This window comes from Moschus berezovskii, chromosome 24 (genome assembly GCF_049115385.1).
Source record: "Moschus berezovskii isolate FMDL1 chromosome 24, NW_MosBer_1.0, whole genome shotgun sequence".
NCBI classification, from domain to species: Eukaryota; Metazoa; Chordata; class Mammalia; order Artiodactyla; family Moschidae; genus Moschus; species Moschus berezovskii.
Window position 1 is genome coordinate 46338186 of NC_142483.1, and position 15221 is coordinate 46353406.

General features: G+C 50.3%; 1 long non-coding RNA gene across 1 annotated transcript; it reads right to left on the reverse strand.

Moving 5' to 3' along the window:
• Positions 1-905: 905 nt before the first annotated feature.
• On the reverse strand, positions 906-8146 carry LOC129548091 (uncharacterized). The gene is made up of 3 exons (XR_016036148.1): positions 3626-8146; positions 1812-2499; positions 906-1265 (listed from the first exon to the last, which is right to left on the reverse strand). It is a non-coding gene; the product is annotated as an uncharacterized LOC129548091 (long non-coding RNA).
• Positions 8147-15221: the final 7075 nt, after the last annotated feature.

Here is a 15221-nt window from a genome sequence, read left to right on the forward strand (position 1 = left end):
CACTGTGCCCAGGGAAGTCGGCCCCCGAGAACAGGGAGGTGGGCTCTACAAAAGAAGGCCCCCCAGAGTGTGGTAGAGAGCTTAGGGGCGAAACAGCCCCCATTTAAAGCTCAGCAGTGTGGGCAAGTCACCTGACCTCCCCGCACCACAAAGTCCTGAGCTGGAGATAGGGGAGTCAGGCTCCGTGCTCAGCGTAGTATAAGGGTCTGACGGAGAAAGGTGCATATAGTTACAGGTAAGTGCCTGCTAAGGGGCAGACATTATTCCAGCATCAATATGGCCAAGTAGAGACAATAAGATCCCAAAGAAACGGATTTTTTAAAAACCACTTGACAGGGAAGAAGGAGGGGCAAGTTAAGGACATGGGATTAAAGGATATGAACTCCTATGTATAAAATAGATAAGCAAGAAGGGTATATTGATGGGAATTATAGCCATTATCTTGTAATCACTTAATGGACTATAATCTTTAAAAATACTGAGTCATTATACCGCATACCTGAACCCAATATAATATTGTAAATCAACTACATTTCAATCAAAAAAAAAAGGATCATTGAACATCTCTCACATCCCTGTATGATAGCACAGAGTCAGCAGTCGGTAAATATTTGTGGACTCAGATGAATGAACATGGACCAGGTCACATAACAGTGAGGAGCTGGTCCCTGGAGAAGCTAAGAAAATTTCTGTGACAATAATACTACTACTCATAATAGGAGTAGCAGAGGATTATACGGCACTCAGATGCCTGACAATACACCTCACATCATCCCTGGAAGGTGATACTTTGCCTCCATTCACAGAGGAGGAAACTGAGACACAAGTCAGGTAACTGGCCCCGTGTCGTGCAGTTCATGATGGCGGAGCAGCATCCTTGTATGCATCCTGGGGCAGGGGGATGGCAGGCTTGAGTCTCTCCTGCTTGGCGAAGGAGGCTGTGAGCAAGGAGAGTGAACTCAGCTCAGGGTAGAAGGGGGGGAGGACCAGGGCTCAGAATGATGGCACCTGCCCACGCAGGATGGGCAGAGCAGGATGTGACAACAGAGAGAGGTGATGGAATAGAAAAACACCAGGAGAGTCCCTTTCATCCCCGAGCTGTAGAACAGGAGGACACGGTTACTCACAGTATGCCAGGACCTGTTCTCAGGGCTTCACACATATTCATTTTCTCAATCCTCCCGGCCTGATTGACTGTGAGCTTCCATGTTTGCGCGGCGAGCTGCAGTTTGCATCACTTTTGTCACCCAGGTGACTGATCTGAGCTAGAATAACAACACACAGCTATTTGGAAGATCTCTACTATGGACCATCCTATTGCATACAAATAGCATGCCTGTTATAAATCTCAGGTCCTTTTTCTTTTTTCCCAAAGTCTTAGAATGCAGTTTTGTACATGTGAAGTTTCTTAGGGGCATTTTTATCACGTTTGTGTGTGTGTGTGTTAGTCACTCAGTAGTGTCCTACTCTTTGTGACCTTATGGAGTATAGCCCACCAGGTTCCTCTGTCCATCAGATTCTCCAGGCAAGAATACTAGAGTGAGTTGCCATTCCCTTCTTCAGGGGATCTTCCCAACCCAGGGATGGAACCTGTGTCTCCTGTATTGCAGGTGAATTCTTTACTGCCTGGGCCACCAGGGAAGCCACTTTATCACCTCAGTTCAGTCAGTTCAGTCACTCAGTCGTGTCCGACTCTTTGAGACCCCATGGACTACAGCACACCAGGCCTCCCTGTCCATCACCAACTCCCGGAGTTCACTCAAACTCATATCCTAACCATCTCATCCTCTGTCATCCCCTTCTCCTCTCACCTTCAATCTTTCCCAGCGTCAGGGTCTTTTCAAATGAGTCAGCTCTTCACATCAGGTGGCCAAAGTATTGGCGTTTCAGCTTCAACATCAGTCCTACCAGTGAACACCCAGGATTGATCTCCTTTAGGATGGACTGGTTGGATCTCCTTGCAGTCCAAGGGACTCTCAAGAATCTTCTCCAACACCACAGTTCAAAAGCACCAATTCTGTGGCGATCAGCTTTCTTTATAGTCCAACTCTGACATCCATACATAACTACTGGAAAAACCATAGCTTTGACTAGATAGACCTTTGTTGGCAAAGTAATGTCTCTACTTTTTAATATGCTGTCTAGGTTGGTCATAACTTTTCTTCTAAGGAGTAAGCATCTTTTTATTTCATGGCTGCAGTCACCATCTGCAGTGATTTTAGAGCTCCCCAAAATAATGTCTGCCACTATTTCCACTGTTTCTCCATCTATTTGCCATGAAGTGATGGGACCAGATGCCATGATCTTTGTTTTCTGAATGTTGAGCTTTAAGCCAACTTTCACTCTCCTCTTTCACTTTCATCAAGAGGCTTTTTAGTTCTTCTTCACTTTCTGCCATAAGGGTGGTGTCATCTGCATATCTGAGGTTATTGATATTTCTCCTGGCAATCTTGATTCCAGCTTGTGCTTCATCCAGCCCAGCGTTTCTCATTATGTACTCTGCATGTAAGTTAAATAAGCAGGGTGACAATATACAGCCTTGACGTACTCCTTTTCCTATTTGGAACCAGTCTGTTGTTCCATGTCCAGTTCTAACTGTTGCTTCCTGACCTGCATACACCTCTACTGAGGACAAACAGGAAAAACATCAGACCAACAAAATCCTGCCAACATGGCCAAAGATTCTTGGATGGGGGACCACCAGGGGACATGGTGGGGTCGCTGATCCCCACACTGGGGAAGTGAAGCCACTTGCTCCCCCATGCTTAGATGATAGTGGTGAGGACCCAGCCTGAGACTTTGCAAGCTCCTAGGGTGTGGCCAGCCTCGTCAGCTGGGATGCCTGCCAACCATCTACAGGGATGGCTGGGTGAAGGGTGTCCCAGGGGAGCCTCGCCCATTGCTGGTGGCTGACCCATGAAGTGGGAAGGTCATCTGAGCTGAGCCAATCACATGGACTCCCTCTGGGATATGACCGAGACACCCAGGAGAGAGTGACTGGCCCACTGGGAGCAAAAGGATGGGCAGGGCCCCCGAGTGCCAAGAGGTGAGGCTCCCAATATTGGCCTGTTCTAGAACCATGACTTAACAGTGATTGACCCTGCATCTGGGTCTTCAACCCTCCTTATTTCACAGGGAGGACTCGCCACCCTTCGGCCCCAGGGTCCCTTCCCAGAGCATTTGGGCTGAAGGCCCTGCCTCCCTCCCTCCCCTGTTCTATCCCTGGTCCTGGCCAGAGCAGGTGGGAGGGGTCCACAAAGGCATAGGGGTATCTATTTGCAGTTTCCTTAAACACCCCCTCCTGGCTTTCCAGGGGCAACAGAGCCAGAACGTTCTTCCCACCCCGTTGTACTGCTCACTCTTATATTACTCCTCTGGTTGCTGAAGTTGCTTTTCCTTCTGTTCTGGGCAGAGTTAGGAGAAACTCCCTGGTGATGGGGGTTTCTCTGCCCATCAGCATTGGCCAGCCCACCCGCCCAGAGGCTCCACCTAGATCTGACCTAGGAGTCCCAGCCATGGAACATCTTGAGAGGCCTGACTCCTGCCCTGCAAAAAGCGGATCTGTCCCCAATTTCAGCCCATGGACATGAGCAGTAACCCCTCAACCCACACAGCCCCCACTGACCTCGCTCTCAGGCCGGCTCTTCCTGGTCTCCATCTGAGATAACGAGGAGGCAGTGAGGTCCTGCCAAGGCCTGACCAGTCCTCCAGGGAGCCCTGTGAGGCTTCTAGACCCTTTGGGGAGATATAAAGTCACACAGAAACAAAAAGTAAACTTGCTGAGGACTGCAAACAAACTCCTACCTACCTTCCTACTCTACCTGAAAGGGATGTGGGAGCTGGTCAAGGCAATCCCAGTGTCTTTTGTTGGTCTAATCAAGGTCAAAGCTAGAATGCGAGCCAGCAGGAAGTAGAGGGGACCTGAGGAGGTGTGGTATTAGGGTCCCAGCTTTGGGTTGCAGAGAGGAGGACCCAGGATGGAGGCCTGGGGAGGATGGCCCCAACCCTGCATCCTGTCTGTCTGTGTCATGGCCTTATCCCATCAGTCAGCATCTGCAGGTCACCCTGGGTCTGAATTAATCTGACCCAGCTCTGCTCTAGGCTGCCTGCTCTCCCCTAGCCCAAGTCCCCTACCATCTGGGAAACTTTCCCACTGCTTGTGTTTCTCTCCTGAGCTTACCCATCTCTGAGCCCCTAGAGAAAGGATAAAGGAAAGCAGCTATTCCTATGGCTGGTGAATGGGCCTGTCTTCTTGTTTTGCGAGCAGGTAGCATGTTGCAACGGAGAATGTAATGGCACCCCACGCTGGTACTCTTGCCTGGAAAATCCCATGGACAGAGGAGCCTGGTGGGCTGCCGTCTATGTGGTCGCACAGAGTCGGACACGATGGAAGCGACTTAGCAGCAGCAGCAGCAGCATGTTGCAACGGAGAAGGTAATGGCACCCCATGCTGGTACTCTTGCCTGGAAAATCCCATGGACAGAGGAGCCTGGTGGGCTGCCGTCTATTGGGTCGCACAGAGTCGGACACGATGGAAGTGACTTAGCAGCAGCAGCATGTTGCAACATTGTCTACTGTTGCTTCCAGCTGCCTCTCACGCGTTGCCTCCGTGGGCTGCAGAGAGAAGGCTTTGAATTTCCTGTTTCTCTCACTTCTTCCTGTTTCTCTTCCTTTTCTGTCTCCCTCTTTGCTTCCTCTTCAATCCCTCTCCTCCTGGAATCCCAGCTCTGCCTCAGTTTCCCTGTGCCTCTGGGTCGAAGAGTTATGAGACTTTCGCCACGGGAAGGAACCCAGGCTGGGCAGGTGCAGGTCACTGCCACCCTGAGGACAGCTGTCACCCAGAAACTCTGGGCCTGGCAGACCGGGGTTAAATCTTCCTCAGTTTTGTGCACCTTATTTAATGGACTTCAGCTTCCGGTCTGTAAAACGCACACTGATCATCATCTCCTAGGGATGCTGTGGAGATTGAATGGGATCACATCCCTGAGGACTGGCCGGGCTCAGTGCTCAGTCACCCACAGGTTGGCCCCACATGCCTGCCTCCCCTGTCGCCATGCCTGGGGCCTGTCCACTCAAAGGCCAGGGAGAACACAGGTGTTTCTGGTGGAATGTGTCCCTTCCTGCCCGGGCCCAAGCATCCCAACTCCATTTCTAATTTTGTTCTCACGTTTCAGTTTCCTCGGTGTAACTTCTCCGGCCAAACTCCCTACTGGGCCCACCAACTGCTGGTGAACAACAGTAAAGGTCCATCCACCCACATGGGGGTTGGGGAGTGTGACTAAGTGTGGCCCCGCTTTCAATCCCAAAGAACCGAAGCGGAGGTCAGGGATAGAAATTCAGGCCTGAAGGGCTTCTGGGAGGAGGTGTGGCCTGACGCAGATAACAGCACTTGGAGCAGGCCCAGGTGCCTTCAAGCCCTGGCCACTACACTCCATGACCTTGGGCAAAGGTATTTGTCCTTTCTGAGTCCTTATCTGTAAACTCTGCTGACAACACTGTACTCCCATCACGACCCTAGGGGGTAGGTTATGTTGGTTTCCCATTCCTCTCCCAGATAAGAAAACAGGAGGGAAGTTAAGTAACCTGCTCAAGGTCACCCAGCATGGCAGAGCTGGAAGAGGCTGTCCCAGCAATTGGCAGGCATTTTCGGCTTGTTTTGCATGGGAAGTTTCCCTTGGGAACTTTGGAGTGGGGAGGCGAGTCCTACACTGCAAAGTGGACACAGCTCCAGAACGCTCCGTGACACCCTGGCAGAGGGAGCTCACAGGGAACACAGAAGAGCCCGATGAGGCTGACTGTCCAAGGACTTGGCAGGCACTGCTGGATGTGTGGCCATCAGCTTCTGCTCAGGCTGCCTCCCTCCTCGGCATTTGCTGGTCCAAACTTTATCAGGATGTCCCCACTTCTCTGGAGCTCCTTCCAGCAAGTCCACTAAAAGCAGGGGCCAGGTGAGCAAGAACAAACAGTATGGGTCACAGAGGTCAAAACACTTCTAGTTACAATATACTTCTAGAGGCATATTGGCTTTGTTACCTGAAATTATCATTATTTTTATTTCAAAGGCTTAATTTAGGAAGACCCAGAGGTTCACTAAGGCTCCAACAGCTGAAAGAACATGTAATTTAAAGGTCAACTGAAAATGTATTCTACCCTGGCCATTAGGAGGCGGGTGGGGTGCATGGAGCCTTGACATTAAAATAGTTCCGTTTCTGTGCTGATGGCATTTGTGGATGTGACCAGGATCTCCCGCCAAGCCTGGACCTCACCATTTCCTCTCTGCATCTGAGCTGGCCCCCTTCATTCCTCCTCTCTCCCTCCCTCCCCAAAACCTGCTCAGATCTGTGGCTAAAAGTGAGGGAATGTTCTGGAAAGTGGGGACAGTTAGGCTCCAGGCAGATAAGGGCTCAAATTCCAACTCAACCATTTCCAGGCGGCTCACCTCGCTGAGCGTCAGATGTCCATGTGGAAACTGAGTTCACATGAAGACAGTTTTGCCCCAAGTCTAGCACAAGGTAAATGGGGTAGCTGATGGAACAGGGGACAGGGCTTTCACCCGGAACTCAGCATGAGTCTAGGGCCCTGTGTGTCCTCAGTCCTTGTGGAGGGCCTCCCCCCACCACCCCCCAGCTCTCTCCACAGCTTGGCCTCAGTCGAGGATCCCTCCTGCCCTTGGATCTGCCTCTGGGATAGACAGGCCCCGCCTCTCCAGGGACGCTCTGGGACTCCCTGCTACCCAAGTAAAACGGACCCACGCCATCCTCTGCCCAGGGCTTAGCCAACTGATGAACTAACCTCGGCTGCGACCTGAATGGAGGGAGGGGACATCTGAGCAAGGCCCAGGGACACTGCTTCAGGGACCCACAGGCTGCCCTCGTCCAGTATTTCACAGCATCCAGACCAGGCGCTCACTTTTGCCAGAGCTGCCAGGAGATGTGCACACCCCCCAAAGGGGGACGAAGGGTAACCATCAGGGCGGTTGTGGGCCTGCGGCGGAAGGAAGATCTTTGTCTTTGAACTTGAGGTCACACTGCTTATGGAGCTGCTGGGCCGATCTGTGTGCCCATATCACCTGCCTCCCCAGAGGGAGTCAGGAGCCTCGTGAAGGGAGGAAAGGGCATCCTCTAGACCTGGGTGCCCGGCTGAGGGCAACGAGATGCTGCACCCGGGTCCAGAGTCCGGGGCTTAGACCTCACTCTGCTCATGACTCACGCACAACACCGGCAGGTCATTACCCACTGTTGTGGCTGAAAGGCTGTAAGAGCATATGGCCCCTCCCTGCCCCGTAACTGTGACTCGGAGGATTAATGAGGGAACCGGTGCCAAGCTCAGTGAATGCAGTTTTGTTCCCCAGCTGGTCCCTCTGATGAGTCCACAAAGCTGATGGGAAATAGCAAAGGTCAAAGCTCTTTATGTGCAGTTGAGGTCCTCCCTGGGTGTGGTTCTGGGCTCCGTGTCTCTGTCACCTTCACCTGGGGGTGAGGCCCTGGGGTCAGACTTAGCAAAGGGTGTGGGGGTACATTTTCCAAGCTCTGGCCACATGCCTGGGGTGTTTCACACAGCAAGTGAGCCAGAGGAATGGGTCTTTCTGGGGCTTTTGGAAACTTCCAGTGGCAAAAAGCACAGACTGAACAGCACCTGTTAAGGTGCTGGTTAAAGCAAGCAGGGTAGGAGCTGTCTCTCCACGGTGCTGGCTTGGGGGGCTGGTCTGCGCTGTCTTCCACTTGTGTGATTCGGTTCTGTGATCTCTCCTGGTGGAAGGACACTGGAGGCGGAAGCCGGAGTCCTGGAAGGACAGGAGGGAGAGAGGCAGGCTGTACCTGGCTGTGGCAGAGGTGGGTGTGGTGCCGTAGTTCCTCTCGCTCAAGATCCAGAGCGTCCTCGGTGAAAGGTCTAGACGGGATTAAGCCAATCCCGCCAAGCAAAGCAGGTGGCTCGCCATCCAGCTGTATGGGGATTGAGTCACCCACGCCTGCTGTAACTGACCTTCAACACACCCCGAGAGGAGGTCAGGGTGGAGACCAGAATGAGGCGCTCTAGGCTCTGGGAAAACTGGCAGAACAAGCCTTCAGTTAGTTACAGATGTTTTCAGGAGAAGATTTTATGAACCCAAGCTCTCATATCCTCCCATACTTGGAAAAGCACCAAGTCCGTTTCTCGTGAGGTGCAGCCGCCTTCTACTGAGATGTGTGTTCCGTTGCTAGTATCCTTCTCCAAAATCACATTATGTGCTGTCCTCCCTGCTCACCCCTTCGGAAGAATTTCTCAGAGCAACCTGAGAGGCTGTGTCCTGGGCTACAGACCTCGTTAAGTCCCCGAACACAACTGACACTCACAGCTTTTACGCTGGGTGTTTGTATTTCAGTCCACAGTTCCCCCAAATAATCCAGCCTGGGGTAGAGAAGATTCTTTCCAGCTTACTTTTCTCTGACAGGTAATAATCCACATGGGTGTAAAATCAAAACAACATGGATACAATTGGGAACCTTGCTCCACCCCATCCCGGTTCCCTGATTCCTCCCCATACACTCGCTGCTCTTACTAGCTTCTCACGTACCTTTCCAGGATTCCTTTCTGTAAATCCAGATGCATATTTCCACTCTGCTCTCTCCCTGAAGCATACAGAAGTGAATGTATGGTACTTTCTGGTGTCGGTCAGGGGCTCCATAGGAAGCAAATGGCAAAGTCAAGCTGGAGAGCTGAGGAAGGGTTAGAGACAAAGATGATAAAAGTGTAGCCTTCTGGGGGTGGGGGGAGCAACAGGAGTGTGCCATTCGCCAGGGCTGGGGGCCACAGGGAACCCTGGGCCTGCAGGCGTCAAGCCCGAGACCAGAGATCTTTCCGTGCTATTCACTGAGGCAGCATCTAGCACAGCTCGCTCCTACCTCCTCACCTTCCCAGTCAGCACTGCTAACAGACTTTTCCGCTGCTCGCTGCCCAGCACCCTGGAGGGTATTACAAATACCCCATGTCACGTGGAGAGCTAGTGAGGTTGGTCAACCGGCTGGGGTGGTCCTTCCCTTCAAACCCAAATGAGAATCTTCAGCTGTGAACCTCCCTGCCAGCAGTCCAGTGCTCCTAGGCGGTGGCCCCCAACCCTTTTGGCAGCAGAGACAAGTTTCAAGGAAGACAATTTTTCCATGGACTGGGGAGTGGGTGGTTTGGGGATGATTCAAGTGTACTATATTTCTAGTGCAGTTTATTTCTAATAAATAATCTAATGCTGCCACTGATCTGACAGGAGGTACCAGTCCACAGCCCAGAGGCTGGGGGGAGCCCTGCTCCTGGGGATCCTTCCAAGGATTTCTGGGTACCTGTCACATGGTCCTGGCACTTGCCTGACCCCTCGGCCGGCACCCTTGCTCGCCACCTTCCCTCCTCACCTCGGGCTTTCAGGCCATTGCTTGCACACTTCATTGTCCTCACCCAGCCCTGCTGTCCAAGTAGGGACACAGCATCCCCCACCCACAGCCTGTCCTTGGGGTGTGGGGACAGCAGAGGGGTATGACAGACAGCACAGATCAAGAATCCATTTAATAACCAACAAGGACCTACTGTATAGCACAGGGAACTCTGCTCAACACTCTGTAATGAGCTAGATGGGACAAGAATTTGAAAAAAAGAAAAGATATGTGTACATGTATAACTGAATCACTTTGCTGTACAGCCGAAATTAACACAAGGTTGTTAATCAACTATACTCCAATACAAAATAAATATTATTTTTAATTTTTAAAAAATACCCATTTAAAATTTATCGACCTCACTTCACTGCTGGCAAAACTTACTGCCAACCCTGCCCCAGGGGCTTGGGTCGTTCCTCCTTGGCCATCTGTCTCCCTGGTCTCTGGCTCCTGCCTGTTCCTGGGCCTCCCTTCCATCTTCTCTTCCTTCCCTCTGTCCCCTGAGACCCAGCTCCAGGCTACACTTGCCTGTCCTCATCCTAGTGTGTTACCTTCCCTTCTCCTTTCTAACACGAAGCAGATTTTCCTTCCTGTACGGGAAGGAAATCCAGAAAAGAGCTCCCGTTTGCTTCAAAGTCTCCTCCAGATCTGGCTATTCCTTGTTCTCTCAAACCAAAGGGCCGTTTTCTCTCTACTGACTCAGCGCCATCCAGTAGAAATAGAATATGAGCCCTAGATAAAATGTTACATTTTCTGGTAGCTACATTTAAGGAAAAAAAAAATGAAAAGAAACAAGTGAGATTAATTTCAACATCCTCTATTTAACCCAACATATCCAAAATATTATCAGCGTAATATTTATTTAATATAAAGTTATGAATGAGCTATTTTAATCCAGGTAAATAAACAGACATTTTAAAAACTATTCATTGCTTCATTTTTGGCTGTGCTGGGTCGTCGCTGCTGTGCGGACTTTTCTCTAGTTGTGGTACATGGGCTCTCACTGCGGTGGCCTCTCTTGTTGCGGAGCACGGGCTCAGCAGCTGTGCACACAGGCTTAGTTGCTCCATGGCAGGTGGGGTCCTCCTGGACCAGGGATTGAACAGGCATCTCCTGCCCTGGCAGGTGGACTCCTCACCAGTGAGCCACTAGGGAACCCCCACAGGACATTTTAAACCCTGCGTGTGTTTGATCCTCACAGTGCTTCTCAATGCAGACGAACCACTTTGCACACACTCAGTAACGCACACGTGGCTGGCGGTGACCACGTTGGGGAGACTAGTCCTCAAATACAGAAAGACCTATGACAACTTTTTAAAAAAACAACAACCATATTTCAAATAACCAGGAAAGTCAGGGGCTTCCCTGGTGGCTCAGTGGTAAAGGATCTGTCTGCCAGTGCAGGAGACACAGGTTCAATCCTTGATCCGCGAAGATTCTACATGCTGCGGAGCAACTAAGCCCGTGTGCCACAAGTACTGAGCTTGTGCTCTAGAGCCTGGGAACTGCAACTACTGAACCCATGTGCCACAACTACTGAAGCCAGAGCACCCTAGAGCCCATACCCCACAACAGAGAAGCCACCACAATGTCCACTGCAATGAAGAGCAGCCCCCGCTCTCTGCAACTGGAGAAAAGACCATGCAGCAAGGAAGACCCAGCACAGTCATAAATAAATAAATAAAATTATTTTTAAAATTTCATTATTAAAAAAAAAAAGAAAAGCCAGAGGCTGAGAGAGGCACAAAAATAGAACAGACTCCAAGAAAAAAGAATACCCCAAACAGACGAAAACTCTAAGGAATTAAAATGAATAACCCAGAGAGAAGAAAATATCACAACCACTTAAAAATAAAACCTCTAGATGAAACTTTGGGCAAAGCAGAAATAGAGACACAGCAATAGAGACACAGCCATAGAGAACACAGAGAAGGCAGTGGCACCCCACTCCAGTCCTCTTGCCTGGAAAATCCCATGGGCGGAGGAGCCTGGTGGGCTGTAGTCCATGGGGTCGCGAAGAGTTGGACACGACTGAGCGTCTTCACTTTCACTTTTCACTCTCATGCACTGGAGAAGGAAATGGCAACCCACTCAATGTTCTTGCCTGGAGAATCCCAGGGACGGGGGAGCCTGGTGGGCTGCCATCTATGGGGTCACACAGAGTCGGACACAACTGAGGCGACTTAGCAGCAGCAGCAGCATAGAGAACAAATATATGGATACCAAAGGGGGAAGGGGTGAGGGTGGGATGAACTGGGAGATTGGGATTGACATATATACATTATTAATGCTATGTGTAAAGTAGATAACTAATGAGAACCCACTGCATAGCACAGGGAACTCTACTCAATTCTCTGTGATGACCTATATGGGAAGGAAATCCAGAAAAGAGGGGATATATGCATACATATGGGCTTCCCTGGTGGCTCAGATGGTAAAGAATCCACCTGCAATGCAGGACACCTGGATTTGATCCCTGGGTCAGGAAGATCCCCTGGAGGAGGGCATGGCAACCCACTCCAGTATACTTGGCTGGAGACTCCCCATGGACAGAGAGGCCTGGTGGGCTACAGTCCATGGGATCACAAAGAGTCAAACACAACTGAGGGACTGAGCACACAGGCATGTGTATAGCTGATTCACTTCACTGTACAGCAGAAACTAATATAACACTGTAAAGCAACTACATTCCAATAAAAAAAATAAAACCTCTCTGAAGAAGATCCAATAAGAGTTCTTGAGAATTAAAACAATGACTGATAAAGTTTTAAAAACTCAAAAATATGCTAAATAGATAACCGAGAACTAAATTAGTAAGCTGGAAGACCGAGCTAAAGGATTCTGCAAAAACGTGTTAGAGAAAAAGAAACAGATGCCATTGCTTATTGCCCTGGCTTCCTTCTCCAGCAGGACCTCCACGCCTCTATGCAGCAATCTCAGGTCCCAGCTTTTCTGAAACACCTGGCAATTCTTACATAGCTGTTAATACAGTAGATGAGCTTCTGGGCTGAATACTGTTGGTGGCTGGGGGGCACGTCCTTAGTCCTGTGAGAATCCCATTCCTCTGGCAGGGAAGCAGTGGCTGATACAGGGGCTGGCCTCGGGTGACTGTGTGCAGGGAGCAGAAAGTGGACAGTGGAGAGGAACCACTCACCGCTCTCCAATCCACCTCTAGCTCATGCTTTCACCTGGTCGCATTGCCTCTGCTCTGGAATTCTGCTGGGAGCATTCACTCTGAAAACAACTATGCATTTAGCTCTGAACCATTACAGCTTTGCTCTCATTTCTTCACCAGTCTGTTCTTATATTTGTCTTATGTTCCCCCGAAATTCCTTAATCTTCTGGACATTGATCCCCCTCCTCCTGACTGCCCACAACCCCGAGCACTCTTTATTTCTGAATTTTTTCTGCCATTTCAGTGGGATTTAGGGAAGAAGTGGGGTACACACCAGTGTGTGCTTAGCCATGTTGAACCCCAAGACACTTATTTTGCATTTAGAATTATTTCATGAGAATGGTTGTCAGAAGTGGGTTAGCTGGATCAAAGAGTAGGAACATTTTTTGAGGTTGTTGATATGTAGTTAAAACTGCTTGCTAGACTGAGGAGTAAAACAGAGAGAAAGGCACCACCTTTGGCTGAGAGAGAGCTAGGTTACAATCACAATTCCTTCACTTGCCAGATGTGTAACCTGAGTGAGATAGGGAACTTCTCTGAACCTCAGTTTCCTCATCTGTAAAATGGGCATGATCATAGTACTGGCATTTAAGAACACTGTGAGGATGAATTGCAAAAAGCATCTTCACCAGAGTCCAGCCAATAAAAGGTGCTTGATAAATGCTGTTAGTCAGCATTGTTTCAAATAAGTAGTCCATCAGCATCAAAGAACTGTGGGTTCAATTGGATGCTTGAAAACACATTCCCTTGTTGGTCACTGGCATTTCACGCTCCACATAAATCATCTCCCAGCTTGATACCTCCATTGCCAAAGAGAGAAGCCTCCTTCCTACCTGCCTCCCTGTGAATGGGTCTGTGAAGATTCACTGCTGTTTAGAAAGCCCCTACAGATGCTCCAGTGAAAATCCCAGTGCATCTGTGGGGTTGTTTTCATTGGCAGGATGGGTCCCAAGTCCTTGCCTCTAGCTCCAGACTAAAATCTGTATCAGACAATTCCTCCTCTGAGCACGGTCAAGTGTAAGCTCCTGCAGAAGAAAATATCTGGTCCTTATTGTGGGCCAACTTCCAGAAATGTAATTTCTTCCTCAGCTGGGACATTGGGTCCTATGACTCCTTTTCTATTTGACAACTTATTAATCAGAAATCCCCAGCAAATCTGCTCCAGGTAGGTAGGCTGAGCCCTGACCTTGGCCACATGCCAGTCCAGGTCAGGATTCCAGGAACCAAGTGTTTGCACCTAGTCCAGATGGAGGGCTGGAGGCAGCTCTTGCGAGAAACCTCTAGAGTCACTGGCCCAGGGGTGCAATGGCCAGGGTCAGGGTAGTGGGGTGTCAGGAAGAAACCAGTTCAGTGGCAATGAAAGAAGTGTGAACCTGTAGAACCAGGGCAGCCCCAGAGCGGAGGTCAGCCAGGGTCAGCACCATAAGAGGTCATGGAGGCAAGAGTCTGGCAGACTGGAATCGAGGCCAATGGTGGGGTGGAATGGAGGGGCAGGGCAGGGGAGAGTTCACCTGAAGAAATAACAGGAAAGTTGTAGGGCACCCATGAAGCCTGCTGGGTTTTTGTTTTTGACTCAGTAAGCAGCAAACAAACAAGGCACAGGGTATGGACTTGACTGGGAGCTGGCCTTTGCACTAAGAATCGTACTGTAAGAATCTCTTCCTTTCTCCCTCTCTCCTGGCCCCACGCACAGAAGGGTTGGTGGCCACCAAGCTGGAAAGGGCCTGGGTGGAGGCAGGTAGAGCCAGCAGGAAATGCCTTCCAGAGGTCAAATAAATAGAGGGCAAGAAGGACCTAGGGTATGGCAGAGTCCCTCAAGGAGATGGGTTCACTCACCAAAGGGGCCCTTCCTGCCCCATCCCCTGCTCCCACACAACTGGCCCTTCCCTCTGCTCCCCAAAGGGCTGTGTGCAGCCAACACATGCTGCCCTGCCTCAGTAATAGGATGACAATGATGATGGCTACATACGGCCCTTGACTTCCTGCTGGTGAGACAGCAAAGCGAGGGAAGGCACAGAAAGACTTGAGTAATATGTTCAAGGTCATACAGCAAGGTCAGGGGTAGGAGTGGGCTAGGGAGCAAAAATCAAAACCAAGTGGTTCCTAGAACTTCTGCAGAGTGTGGGTTAAATGCCCCAAGAGGACTAAACAGTGAGGTTCCCGGAAGGCTCCCAGGGCACCAAGCACTGCGGGCAGGGGAGCAAGTCCTCTTTAGTCCCTGCTGGATTGGAGAGCAGGAAAGATTGTGAGTAAGAGCAAAGTCGGGAGCAGCCCTTGGGAAATGAATTTGGGCTCCACCTCCCCAGTAAAACTCAAATTCTCCTCATATTTGGGGAGACTGTTGCTCAGTCGCTCAGTAATGTCCAACTCTCTGCAGCCCCATGGACTACAGCCCACCAGGCTCCTCTGTCCATGGGATTTCCCAGGCAAGAATACTGGAGTGGGTTGCTTTGCCCTCCTCCAGAGGGTCTTCCCCATCCAGGGACCAAACCCACGTTTCTTATGTCTCCTGCATGGGCAAGCAGATTCTTTACCACAAGCAGTACCTGAGAAGTCTGGGTTGGAGAGATTAAGAGGGAGAAAAGGATGAGGCATTTTATTCTTAAATGCTGCCTGGACTCCTTTCTAGGTTAGAGCATCTCTCC